We start from the raw sequence: 12,628 nt of genomic DNA on the forward strand, positions 1-12,628 counted from the left end.
CATATTGATAGGCTGTTAGCCTCTCAACCAGCACAGAAGTGATTACGTCAATAATATATTGATTACCATGAGAGCCACTATTGATTGAGTGCCTATTATCTGTTTGTCACTGTGATTGGTGGGTCACTTAAAACCCATGATTTAACTATCACCACTAATCATAAAAGGGAAGATTAATCTATTTCATATGACAAAATTGAGACAGGGTGCTTAGCCTGTCCGTAGACAAGGTCTAGTTGACGCTACCAGAGAAATAGTGAGTGTGACCATAGGGATTAATGTTTTCTGTCAAGTTTCTGCCTTCCTCTTTAAAGTCTAAGACTACACTGTGAACAAGTCTAAATTTAAAAAGAGTTCTTCAGAGACATTTTAGCTAACAATGTGTAACCTGAAAAAAAATGATGCTTAATTGAGATCCTAGTTTGATAGGACTTAGACTCACCAAGAGACCATATGAGAATGCTTCTATATGGGTTGAGGTAGAAAGACACACCATAAATATTAATAAACTCATTGCATGGGCTGAGAAACAGAGCTGAATAAAAGGGACAAAAGCGTCAGTATTCATCTCTATTTTCTGACTCTGTATTCAAAGCGACGACCTGCCTCAAGCTCCTGCTGCCGTGCTCTCCACACTGTGATGGACTGCATTCCCTGGAAAATGTGCATGTCCTCTTTAAGTTGCTTCTTCTCAGGTATTTGGTCACATCAAGGAGAAAAGTAGCTGAAATACTCAACTTCCATTAACTTTAAAGTTTTGACTTTCCCCTACCTGGGCAGATATCTTGAGCCTAGTCTCAGAGATTGGCACTTAAAACACTAGACTTAGTTAATCACAGAGTTCCATTCCACTGGCCACAGAAATAATCCAGAGGAGGACTTTAGACTGTTGCAGGCCAGAGCCATCCAGAGAAGTGGACTGGGTTTGAAGAGGGTTCCAGCTGGTTCACTTGAATAGGTGCTATCTTGAATAGGCTTTCAGCTTTCCTCTATGGGGTAAAACAGTAGGAATAGATTTGATTACCTTCTAGCTACATCCATCAGCCTCCAACAGTGCATTGTTCCACGCAAGGGGAAATGAGCATGCATTATTTCCTTCAGTATTACTGGACTCTGTAAAGTAACAGACACAGAAGGGGTTTCAGAGGCACAGGGGATAGCTAAAACAAAGAAACTTGCTAAACGAGTTCTACACAAAGACTTTGAGCGCTAGGTTTTAGAAGCCTCTTTTGAACTAGTCGTTGAGAACCAACCCACTCACCAGAAAACTTTGCAATCTTATGCATTTTTTTTCCCCTTGGCTCATGACTCTAGACCCATGAAGAGAGGGCGGTTTAGCTGGGACAGAGCTTATAAAAAGCTGAGGGCTGTGATTAGAGCACAAGAGCTCTGTATGGAAATGTGCTGACAAGAAACAATAAGCGGCATTTGAAAGAAAAGGCCCAAGGGAGAAAAAGAAGTCGTGGAGATAAGAACGCTAAAATAAACACATAAGGAGCACATACTATGTTCCTCCCAAAGCTAAGGTTTAAACACGCATATTCTATCTGGAGACAGAAGGTGGCAGCACCAGTTGCTGAATAGAATCAGATGGAGACTCCAAGGAAAGCTGCAAAGAGTAAGCCATTTTGTAGGTAGGAAACAGCAGCTTGGAGTTTATAGTTAAAAATTAAAACGCCATTGATAAAATATACCCCTGGAGCTTCTGAGCATCTTCTGGTCCTTAGGGTGCACTCGCGGTTCAAGGTTTATGCCTCAGTATAAGCAACAGTTGTAAGCACAAACAATTGGGGAGGAAATGTGGGCCAAAGATCTGCACATATTTTTGTCAATATTCTACAAACAATAAACTGTAGTGACCGTATGCAAAGCATTTGTGTTGTATTAAATACCATGAGTAATGTAGAAATTACTTAAATTACATAATAGAATAAACATAGGTTATATGCCAATTCTAAATGACTTATACACAGAGACTTGAGCATCTGTGGATTTTGTTATACAAGAGGGTCCTGTGTCAGGTCCCCGTGGTATAGAATAGAATGGGTGGGAAGGGCAGAACGGGATAGGTTTGGATTGGGTGGGTGAAAATGATGGATGAGTAGTATCAGATGATACCCTGGTTAGCCTTAATTATTAACTTGACACAGCCTAGAGTCCTCTGATAGCATAGCCTTAATTAGGGTATCTTCCAGATGAGATTGGCTTGAGAGCATGTATGTGGTAGGCCATTTTGATTGTTAACTGCTGTAGAATTGCTCAGTCCACTGCGGTTTGCATCATTCCTTGGGCAAGTGGTCCAGAACTATAGGATAAAAGTAGCTAAGAATGAGCCTATGACAGAGTGAGCCATAGCTGGAGCTGTCATGCCATCCTTCCATGGCTCCTGCCTCCAGGTTCCTTTCTTTAGTTCCTGAACTAACTTTCCTTGGTAATAGATTGTGACCTGGAAGTATAAGCTAAAAAAATTATATTCTTTCCCAAATTGGTAAAAGTGTTTTTACCAAAGCAACAGAAAGGAAACTAGGAACTAAAAGAGATGGGATGAGTTTGAGTGGGTGGGAAGAGATGGTGTAACATATGAACAGGAATCATGGGATCAGATGGTATACATTTAGTTGGGTGGGATGGGATGAGACAAGATGGGATGGAGTGATGTAAGGTGATCTGGTAAATCTGTAAACTTACCAGAGTGGAAATGATGCTCTTAGTAGTTTCTGACTTTTTGTCAAATTTCTGTCCATCAGAAATGAAAAGTATATGTCGTGAAGTCTTTTGTACTTGTACAAACCCTGAGACATCAAAAATCACACATCTACCGAAAAGTTACATTTCAAAATATCATTACTGCCCCACTCATATTCATGATTTTAGTAATAGGCACCAGAGAAAAAAATCATTAAATTTCATTAGCAATTGAAATGGAAGAGAGAAGAAACACCAGTTTCCCAGCTCCACTCCAAACCTCCTGTATCAGGAAAGCTGGAGGTCAAGGCCAGGACTGTGTTCTCTGAACTTTCCCAGTGCTGCCTCAGTTCTGAGACCAACAGTTCCTGAGCAGGTATTTCAACTACTGCTGTGATATCCATTTCAAAATGTGGGTTGTGCCACCAAACAGTATCTTGCTTTAGGTTTTATCCACTATTTGGTTTCATCTATAGCCTCAAGCATTTTTAAAAAAACAAGTGTGGACACAAAAGAGTAATCTTCCAGAAAGAAATATCTTAAAAATGGACCAGAGACATAAAAAAATAATGTCAGACACCCCCTAAACTGTTTGAATTTGAAGTTATTGTCAATTGTACATAGATCTTTAGGAAACAATAGCTTCAGTTTGAAGTATGTTTGGTCAGAAATGTTTATAAATCATTCCTTAAAAAGAAAAAGCCTTGCATATTTTTCTAATTGTTATCAGAATAATTGCATAATAAAATAAAATTCAAGCTAATTGTCCAAACATAATCAAAAGAAGTGCTGGAGGTGAAAAAAGCCAATTGCACTAAAAAAAAAAAACCATGAAGAGATTTGAAAGAAGTAATTTTACCAGTGTAGATGGCTTTGACTAAAGCTTAGTGCAAAAAAAAAATCATTCTCGTATTATTAATTATGTGGTTGTACCATATGCACTGTATAATGGGACCATTGTGGCCATTAAAGAAGGACCACAGAGACAATGTCATAAGCACAACACTCAAAAAGGTGGTTCTGATAGCTTTACCGATGGTCATTCCCTTAGTGTGCTCTCAAATTCCCAAGATACTGTTGTAGTTTGGCATTCTTTGTTATTCTTTGCTTCTTGGCATCCTGAACTGATCAGCCTTCAGTCATTGTCACCAACACCACCGTCATCATCATCATTATCATCCTTTTATTAAGCAAATAGACTAAAATCTGTAATATCTATCTTTATAGATTGTTTTATTATATTTGCGACAAAAATTGACTTCTTGGCAAATCTAAACAAAGAGTCACATCAAATTTGAAGTGTTTTGGATGAATATGTAACATCAGAAAGCATTACCCAGGCCAGGTTTTAACATTTTAATGCATTAATCTTTATTGTGGGCAAGGCTTGGCCAATAAACCTCTTTGAGTTCATAAGTTTAGACACTATTCTATAGCACAGAATGTTCGCTGCTTTCTAAATATTTTTGTTACTGCTGTGTATTAAGTGTCCTCTACCTATTGATAGTTTTTAAGATGTATTAGTTCAACCCAAGATTCATTCTGCCTCCCTCCCTACCTCCCTCCCTCCCTCCCTCCTTCTCTCCCTCCCTCCCTCCTTCCATCCCCTGCCTCTGTGTGTATCAGTGTGTGTACATACTCACAGGTATGAGTGAAGGACAGAAAGTGTCAAATCACCTGGCTAGTGTGCTACAAACAATTGTAAGCTTCCCCATGTGAGTGTGGGGAAGTGAAGTCTAGTCCTGAGAGAGCAACAACCATGCTTAACCACTGAGACCTCTCTCTAGTCCCTGAGTCTTTCTTTTACAAGAATGCTAATACTTTTCCCATAAAAATGCTAATACCATTCACTAAGGTTGAGATGCATATTCAAATTGTGATAATTGCTTTGTTCCTTGAAAACATTTCATCTCTGTTGTCATTTATTAACAATAGGGCTCCGACATGCCTCCTAACTGTGGCATTCTTTTGATTTGTTCTGGTCTCCAAGCCCAGCCAAAAGCTATGAGCTCTATCCCTGCAATACTGGGACTCCAGTTGATATGGATGTAGGGTTTCTTTACTAAAAGGTATGTTTATGCTTTTTCAGGATTCTTTTCCTTGGCTGATAGCATAGCCTGATGTCCAACCCATGACCAAGGGTCCACCTTACAATGAACTTGCTTATTCCAGTTGATGCTTTATGGATACTGTCTCACCCACAACCAGTTCCTACCTACCAAGATGGTTTTAATCTCCAGAAGAGCCTTTACTCAAATAGCTAAGCACAAAATGCGTGCCCCAGGTGAGACTTAAAGGAGGCAGCTCACTGTAATACATTACATAGTAGAATCAGTGCATGGCTTGAGCACAAGAGAAGGACAGTACCAAAGGGGACAAAGGAAAGATGGTATTGACAGTGCCCCACTACTGTGGAGAAGTCAGAAAGGAGGGAGGGAGAGAGCAGAGAGAGAGAACATGGAGTCAGGCAGTGGGGATTGCAGTGCAAAGTAAGGAAAGGAAACCTAAGTATCTATGTGTGTGTATGTGTGCATGTGCCTGTGTGCCTGTGTGTGTTTGCACATATGTGTGCATGCGTGTGTGTGCGTGTGTGTGTGTTTGCACGTATGTGTGCATGTGTGTGTGTGTGTGTGTGTGTGTGTGTGTGTGTGTGTGTGTGTGTGTGTGTGTGTTTTCATCTGGGTATTGTGGTCAATGGACAAACTTTGATATCTGTACTTTTCTTCGCCTTGTTTGCAACAAGATCTCCAGCTCCTTTTTTGCTGCTATGTATGCCAGGCTAGCTCCCTCACAAGCCTCCAAGACCTATTCTGTTTCTATTTCCTGTCTTCACACAGAGCAATGGGTCTACAATATACTGTCCAACTTGCATGTGGATTCTAGGGATTTGGACTCATGTCCTTATGTTGTGTGTAAGCCCTTTACCCAGTGAGCCATCTCTATAGCCATGGTTAAGATGTATGAAAATTAAACAAGAAATGAAGCAAAAGTATTGTTGACATCTCTTCAAGGATTGTAACTAGGATTTCTGCTTAAACTATATTAAATAATATTTATTGCTCGCTTGTACTGCCTCAACTCTGTGAAACTTAATCAACCAGTTTGCACTGTCCAAAGAGTCTGGAGCTGTGGCGCCAAACTTGTATCTGATTTAAAAGGCATTTGAATGCATTGAAGAAAGTAGATACTTATATGTCTATTGCTGTGGTCTAGACATTTTTAGGGTTACTACACATTTTGAAGAGGAGGCAATGGTCTGTGAAAAGCCTAGCATTTCTCTAGGAGATACAAGTCTGCCCAACAGAGAAACATCTCTCCAGCCTTTCCCAGGACTTACTTATGCAGAAAGCTTGATAGAAGAAGGAATCTATAAGACTTCAAGGAGACAGAGTGGAGAGATAGAATCAATAGGAGCCATCTGTATTCCTGTCTTGGAAAATCCAGAGGTCAGTATTTGCCTATTTAAAAAGGCTGGACTCCACATAGATCACATGGTGATGGACAGATACCAAATTCCAAAGGGCAGTGTACAACATACATGGCTGCATCACAAGTGACATGGCCTCTTTTCTCAGTCTTACTGAGGAATGTGTGTGATCTTCACCAAGACACATAAGCCTTGTTCCTGGCTATACAATGCAGGATATTTTACGAGTCTGTTTTTCTTCTTCTAGAATTATAATGAAAGAAAATATGAGAGGAAAAACATACAACACCAACACAGAATACAACTTTAAGCACAATTGTAGCTGGACAGCCATCTCCTTGGGAGTGAGCTGCTTGCAGAGCAGCTGAGAAGTCTTTACCTGTTCCTTTCATCATTGTGGGACTCCGCCCAAATCTGTAGTTTTTCAGAAGATTGCTATATCTAGTGGGAAAAAAATCAAGATTTAAAACAGTGCTTGGACAGTAGAGTGATTAACTGGAAATTGTGAAGCGGGATGTCTGTACTCAAATCTCTGTCGAATTAATGTACAGATCTTGTTGATTTTTGCAGTGAGTCAATATTTTGGGCCTTGAACTCATTATGCATAAAATGCCCTCATGCATCAGTTGCAAACACAACATTTGAGTGGACTCAAATTGAAAAGGATATTAAGTAATTGCCCTACTGATCTAAAGCCCCTTTTCAATAGTCAAGTGACCTTGAACTCTATAATCATGACCTCTGATGGGGTGAGGCATCCCTCCAGTCCTCTTTTCCCTCCCCACTTACCAATCTACTCATCTTTCCAAATATGTGGAGTGCTCAGAAAATCTTGGGGGAACCCATATTTTCACCTCTGCTGCCCCCTTTCAGCTTAAGAAAAACAGTGGTTTGCCACATCACATTGCTTAGGCCTCAGAAAAGCTTTAATCCCTCTAGCTCATCTGCAGTTCCACAAGTTTTTAGGGTGTAGATTTGCTCAAGCAATGAGACTATCAAAGGAGTTTAGTCCGATATTTGCTAAGTGGTTGATATGATAGAAAAGATTCTGGGCATTAAGGCAAATGTCACCAGTGCTACTAATCAACATAAAGGAATCATGGGAGAGATTCTTTGAGATATTTGTCTGCAGGACAGCCTAGCACCCTTGCCGACCTGTCTAAGCAATACAAATTATCATTTGCTCAGCTGGTACATTTGATTAATTGTATGAACAGCTAAAAGCTCAGGGAAATTGCTAATACAGAATATATGCTCTTAAAAATGACAACACAGTCGACATCTGTCAATTTTACCTGCCTGCCATTCATTTGAATTCTGCTCGTGGCAGCCTTTGATTGTCCTTTCGGGAAACTTGTCCTATTGAGGCTGTCAAATTCAAGACTTCTCATTTCAAGACAAAGGGTGAGAGGTCACCCAATCTAACTCAATCACACTGTCTCTTCTTAAATACTTGCTTTCAGCCAAATGGCACAAAACAGTATCAGGTCATCCATTTGTCACAAAGCTTTAAATATCCACCTGTCCTCACTAGGTATGGACTTAGAGAAGCCCTGTTCTTAAATACCCGTCATACAGCAGCTCTCCTTGTTCTTAAACAACTACTTCCCTTCTGGCAAGGTTCTGGGTCTAAGCCAGACTTCACGTTACTTCTTGAAATCGAATAGCATGGATAAGAACACTAGGAAAGGCAGCGTGCTTTTGAAGGTGTGACATTAGAGGAAGGCATGAAATGTGGCAGCGGGTCTCCCATAGATGAAAAAGAAACTTTGCCACAGAAATTGTTGGGTTGCTTGCCAGAAGTCTATTCTCAAAACCGTTATCTGAGTCTGGGTTCTGACAAACTCAGAAGAAAACAAGGCAAAAAAAAAAAAAAAAAAAAAAACCACAAGCGCCCTCACATGCCTCAGATCTTAGCCCACATTGTTAGCATGCGCACGTGTGAACAGGGGGACCTGCATCAAGTGTGAGTACAGGACAACATGGAAAGGAGACCAAGAGAGCGAAACGAAGAGGGGCAGAATGCAAGCAGAAGAGGATGTATACCTTGTTTGTTCTAGTGTCAGACCCATCATAGATTTTTCTTATTTCACTTGTATATAAATGAGTAACAATATAATTGAAAGTATAAAGCCCCAAGTGAAGCTCCATGGCTTCCGAATGCCCATTCTAACTGTATAGAACTTCATTGAGGGGAATAGAGTTTGGACAAGTGTTGGAGTGGCATCATTGTGTTAATTTTATCTGTGATTTAATTAGAATAATGTAATTTTATTTAAATAAAATAAAGTTTTCCTTGTTACTACAGATAAATAAATGAGTCTTTTTTCTTCATGGGATGGTTTTTGCAGAATATATTATACCCAGATTATACATTTGATAATATATAATCAGGTCATCTTGCATAATATTTATTTGTAAAAATTGTTCCTAGGGATATGCAACACATGAGTTTGCATGGATATACTTAGATATTAGGTATATAGATATACGCGTGCACACACACATTAATATTTCTAAGGACTATAAGAAGACAGAGACAATGTTGGAAAATGAGTGATTAAATTATAGATTTAGCTTTTAAAAACTCAGTACATCCAAGTAGACTGTTGGAGGCATGGTTAGTTACAGAAAGACAGAACAATTTTAAAGCTATTTTCAACAATCAGAGATGAGAGGCAGAATCAGTCAGGACTGAATAGTCATTGAATTTGATATTAGAAGGAATAATGATTCATAGCAGTAGGATGACCTGTACTAACATGGAGACATCATGATGAGGCTGGGACAATTTTGCGCAGGACGGAGGACCGAATGCTAAGTGAAAGGATCATTCTACAGTAGGAAAAAAAAAACACCCTTGAAACTGAGACATTTATCAGGCTTAGAGTAGTGCTTGACACAGGGAGGGATGGACAACTATGACCTTCTGGCCTTTTCCTGCCCACTGTCTGCTTTGGAATGTTTTTTTGTTTGTTTGTTTGTTTGTTTGTTTGTTTGTTCTGTGACACCGTGACTCATTTGTCTGTGACTTCTTGTACACAGTAAGAACAGGGCTGTATGCCCATGACAGTTGACGATATGGCCTTAGTGCTTCAACATACCTGGCCTTTTGCAATACTGACTTATTGATTCCTAATTAAAAATACTTTTCTGTGGTGGGGGAGATGGCTCCATTCGTAAAGTACTTAACTGGGAAGAATGAAGACCTGAATTCAATCCCTAAAACCTATTTTAAAAACCAAATGCTCAGCCCAGTGAGATATGCATATATTCCCAATGCTGGGCAAATATAGGCAGATCTCTGGGACTTGCTGTCCACTTAGCCTAGATTACTTGATGAGTTTTAGTCCGTCACTTAAAAAGAATGTGAACAGTGCATGATGAACTACAGTAAAGATTGTCCTCTATTCTTCACAAATAGGTATACATACAAGCATGCTTGCAGGCATGAGTGTGTATATGGACACACATATGCATAATAATAATAATAATAATAATAATAATAATAATAATAATAATAATACCCTAATAACTACAGTCAGTTTCAGAAATGGAATTAGCTGCTGTACCCAACTTGCTATTTCCTTTCAAAGAAAGTTGCAAGCAGTCTCTGAAATTTCAAAGATTTTAACTGGTAGCTTTCTATGGAGAAAGCTTCTAAAAATAGGTAAAAAGAGGATGTATTTCTTCTCACCATTATGATAGCATCCTGCATAAACACATATGATGTGAGTTTTGTTCTATCTCATTTGTAAGTAGACAGTGAAGAGAATACATCTCCAAATAATGTTGACTCAAGCACGTGTGATTTTAATCAAACCAGATTTCTATTGTATGCCAATGACCGGAAGCAGTACACGAAGAAACAAATATCCTCGTATCTGTTCTTCAATAATTTTTACATTTTGACAAACAGAGTTCCAGAAATCCAAATCCAACAACAAAAATAAACACCATAAGGCAAAATTAAGTATGCCAAAAGAGATTTAGTGGAAGAATTTTCATTCCATCTTTCACTTTTTTTCTTAGAGTTAAGGACAAAGATGACTCCACAGTAGCAAATTTTGATACTTGAGATATTTTAAATGAAAATTTAGCTATGAATTAAAAAAATATATCATAAGATCTGGTGAGGCTGGGTTTGTTGAAGTGGAAATTTGAGAGGCTCTTGAATCTGGCCTTGCAGGGCTGCTGGGAATAAAACATGGCTGACTGCATAAAAATAGTCATGTCTTCTTTTTGATGGGCCAGCCTCCTCACTCCTCCTGACCAATTAGAGGATTTTTATTTTATTATTTATATGCATGTGAACACATTTCTGTGTGCCCATGTGAGTGTAACTGCCCACAGAAGGTGGAAGAAGTTATCAGATCTCATAGAGCCGGAGTTACAGGCAATATGAGCCTTCTATGTGGGTGTGGGGAGCCAAACTGTGGCCTTGTAAAGGAGCAAGAGCTTGGCACACTCGCCACCCCTGAGACATTGTCCGGCCGCCCTGCCTCTGGTTCTTTCAAAGAAGCCCACTTGCAGTCCTTGATTGAAATTGTGTATGCGATTTGCGAGAAGTTTCGTTTAGTGATGTGCATGCCTGTCTATATGCAGCTGACCATGAGTATATGTGCTCCTGTGGATGAAGGCCAGAGTACAAATCCAAGCCCTGTTCCGTTCCTCGGGACACCATCTAACTTGCTTTGAGAGACAGCATCTCTCACTAGCCTGAAGATAATTTGGTAAGCTGACAGGCTAGCAAGTCCCAGGGATCCATGTGGGAATACCGTTTCATGCCACCATCCCCAGATTTTCACATATGTATTGGGTATCAAACTGCTAATGTTCATGTGTGTACAGCAAGGATTTTTTTGCCAGACCCGTCTCCTCATCCCTAGTTTTTGTGAAGTTCTTACCAGGTCCTTATAGAGCATCCCTGGCAGTGTACTTTCTGAGGTACCTTTTGGCTGCTCTTGGAAATCTCTATATTCATTTTCATTTTGTCCCCCCTCTCTTTCCTTACCCATTGTTTTGTACTAACAGGGAAATATCTGAAGACATTTAGAGGGCTCAGTCCGTTTTGCTTGCTCCTTCCACTTTCTGTTTTTCTCCTACGAATTCTCTTTGTCCCAATTCTTTCCCCAAGTGCAAAATGCCAATAAAAACATAACAGTAGTGACACTGAGCTCAATAGTTGTCCCACTGGTTCAAAGAGCGGAGCTGTCTCTGCCCCCTCCCCACACAGAGGTCCGTTTCTGCTGAGCCAAGTGCATTTAATTAACTCATTCATTTGCTCTGACCCCATTATCAGTCTTAATTTTTCCTCGACTTCCTCTGATCTCAGGGCAGAAAAATCAATTGTTTCAAATCAATTAAAAGAAAAAAGGATTTAAAAAAATCAGCCAGAGAAACGAAAGGATAAAACATACCTCTGCCCCCTAGGCTACTGGCTAAGTGGCCCGCCTATGCTGCAGAATCCTGCCAGGCATAATGGCTGTCTGGGAGACAGAGGCTTGGATGTGCTGTCTCTGGAGCATTTGATTTCAAGAGTGGAGCATAGGCAGACATTGGAAGGCAGACCTGAGACTCATCCTAGAGAAAATTCCAGAATATTTTTTATTTCTTGCGTTTGATGGGCTAACCCCAAAGGAACACACAGAGAAACTGTTTAGAATTGTAACTAGAGAAGTGAAGGCAACTCCTTGAGGTACTTTCTAGTGATGAACGGAAATAGAAATGGAACAGGCCCAGGCCCCCATGGGAGGGCCTTTGTCTTTCTCCAGCAGTCTTCCATCACCTCATTTAAGTGTGGAAAGCATCAGGCTGGAGACATGGTTCAGCAGTTCCCAGTTCCAAATGCATACTGCACTTGTAAAAGACACAAGTACGGTTCCCAAGACCAAGTCACGGAAGCATGGGCAGGTCAGAAACATCTGAGGTCCCAGGTGCAGAGGATCTGATGCGCTCTGCTGGCCCCCATAGGCATGAGCCTGCAAAGGGGCACATGCATGCATGACTGCATCCTCTCTCTCTCTCTCTCTCTCTCTCTCTCTCTCTCTCTCTCTCTCTCTCTCACACACACACACACACACACACACACACACACACATACATGCAAGAGCACAGAAATAAAATAAACCTTTACAGTGAAGGAGTACTCTCTCTTTCATCAAGGGACTATCAATAAATAGGAAGGACATGGAGTGGGTGGGAGGCTCTCCCTTTCCCACTCCTGCTCCCTGGCGTTTAGATGTTAATCGCACACCGTTAGTCCTTTAGGGTGCCAGCCACCTGACAACTCTCCTTTAAGAATAACAAATTGTGTCCTTCACCAGTAAGAATGAGACTTTGGTCTGTCTCCACTTTTTATCAGTCTTTTACCCTCTGTAAATGTGATAAGTATGAAAGTCTTTATTTAAGGGCTGCTGAAGGGATTTTAGACAGAACTCTGTACTTTCCAATACGAATATGGCAAAGTCACCTTCAATGTAGATCTCCCATCGCTCACCTGAATGTAGTTGTGTT

At 40.2% G+C, this 12,628-nt stretch overlaps 1 protein-coding gene across 1 annotated transcript in view; it reads left to right on the forward strand.

Moving 5' to 3' along the window:
- DPP10 (dipeptidyl peptidase like 10) overlaps nucleotides 1-12,628 on the forward strand; it is a 1,517,748-nt gene that overhangs the window by 342,718 nt on the left and 1,162,402 nt on the right. The gene's annotated exons all lie outside the window — the stretch shown is intronic.

This window comes from Acomys minous (assembly GCF_964271855.1).
Source record: "Acomys minous genome assembly, chromosome: 1".
NCBI lineage: Eukaryota > Metazoa > Chordata > Mammalia > Rodentia > Muridae > Acomys > Acomys minous.